Source organism: Vigna radiata, chromosome 1 (assembly GCF_000741045.1).
Source record: "Vigna radiata var. radiata cultivar VC1973A chromosome 1, Vradiata_ver6, whole genome shotgun sequence".
In the NCBI taxonomy this organism is placed as follows: Eukaryota; Viridiplantae; Streptophyta; class Magnoliopsida; order Fabales; family Fabaceae; genus Vigna; species Vigna radiata.
The window spans coordinates 10,698,132-10,700,441 of NC_028351.1; positions in this window are offsets into that span (position 1 = coordinate 10,698,132).

Consider the following 2,310-nt stretch of genomic DNA (forward strand, 5'->3'; position numbering starts at 1 on the left):
CTACAGTTAAGAAATATTTGAAACCATCAACAGAAGAAGTACAATATGGCCCCCAAATATCAACATGAATTAAATCAAAAGGAGCTTTTGAAACAGTAGTACTTAATTGAAAAGGCAATTTTCTTTGCTTAGAATAGTGACAAGTATCACAAGGAGTGGATTTTGTATTAGGTAAAGTGGCATACATTGTGTGTAATTTGGTATNACAAGAAGAAGAAGGATGCCCTAGTCTAGAGTGCTAAATATCTGTAGAGTCAAGTCTTATTGTAGAACAAGCAATAGAATTCTCAGGAGAAATAGTAGTTGGTGAAACAAGGGGTGGGGATGCAGGAACTATCATGACATACAAGTCATCTCTTTCTTCAGCTTTCCCAATCATCTGTAGGTTGGACTTGTCCTGTATTTCACATGAAAATTCAGAAATGACAATTTTACAAGATAGAGATTTAGTTAACTTGGTGACCGAAATAAGATTGACTGAAAAATTAGGAACAAACAAGACATTATGTAAGGTAANGTGTGGGCCAAGAGAAACTGTGCCAGAAAAATGAGCAAATGAAGAGTTCTTGTTGGGTAGAGAAATTTCAATTGGTGAGATTTTATGATAATAAAGAAAATGAGACAAAGAACTGCATATATGATCAGTAGCACCTGTGTCTAGAATCCATTGGGAAGAGATATTACCTTGATCGTGAGAAGAAGTGGAAACATTATGAGAACTTACTAGACCAATAGAATGTGTGACTGTGGGATTAGATGGAGGAAGAAGTGCCAATAGACCTTGAATTTTCTCTTGAGAAAGTCCCAAAATTGAGGAATGTGACTGCGCCTGAAAATTATTAGAAGAAGCAACTGTAGAAGCCATTGAAGTAGAAAAAATTGTAGAAAGCCAAGAACGAGAGGTAGAAGATGAAGATTTTAGGTAGTAAAAGAATTGGTTGCGGAAGAACGTGATCAAGAATTAATTTTCTTCTGATACCATGTTAGAAAAGAAGAAAGAATGAAATATTATATTTCTTATTGAATGATAAGGAGAGAGTACAATTGATATATATAATTGTTTAGAGTAATATAAAAAAGAAATATAAGTATAAAAATATATAAACATAAATGCACATATATAAACAGAGAATAAAATAATTCCAATATTTTGCACGAAAGTAAATTATAGTAAAGTAAATTAGCGAGAACAAATAAAAAAATCAATAAAAGTGGAGATCCAAATTGTTACAACTAAGGATTAATCATTTTTCTTTGTGCGAAGCATTATTAAAATGTTTGAAATTATAGCACAATTTGCTGTCTTTAATTTTCATTTAAACTATCTTTTCATATTTTCTCTCATTTTTCTGACAATTACACTATAAATAATATAGAAGAAAAATTACATAAAGGAAGTAACTATATAAAACATCAATGTTGTACCAGGTGTATTCATTCTTTCAACATTTCTTAGCAGTTATTGCGAATAATTTCTTTCTTGATTAATTTTCAATCACTCTTTTCTTAATGTCTTTCTATCTCAATCAAACTTTTCTTGATATTTAACAACACTTTCTTTCGATTAATTTCTTCGATTATATCTATTTCGATATATTTTTCTCCACCATTTTACTTCTTTTAACCTTTATATGTGAATTTACTTATTTATTCTTTTGACTCCATTAATTTTTTAATACCCTCAACAATTAGTATATATATGTTCTAATGATATAATACTCTCTCTATTATGTCATCAAAAGTATCTTAGTAGAGATGAAAAATAGTCAAATGTTATATCATATTATTAAAATAATAAAAATTTATAAACTAAAATGATAAAATAAGTATATTAAAAAAGTCACTATTCACAAGTGAAAAAACATTAATGTTTATTTTGATACGGTCAATGATTATTCCGCAGAAAACGAGATAGGATAAGCTCGCTAGGGTTTTTTTTTTGTTCTTTTTAATTTGCTTTTAAAATTTTGTTTTTTATTTTAATATATACAATACTATTTATGTATATATATATTAAAAAAATTCATTTATGTAATTTTTTAAAATTTAACTGATTAATTAAAATTTCTAACTAGATAAATTAAAAAATTATTATTTTACATTGTAATTAATAATTAAAACTTAATTTATACGTATTTGATTTAAATAAATATTTCTCTCACTTAAATAATATAATACAAAAGAGTTAATTTTTATTTTAATTTTTAATTTGAAAAAGTGAATCCACAATCTAGTTCATTCTATTTCATTTATGACCCATTGAATTGACAAACAAATCCAGTGAAACAAAACACATAAGATGTACCAACC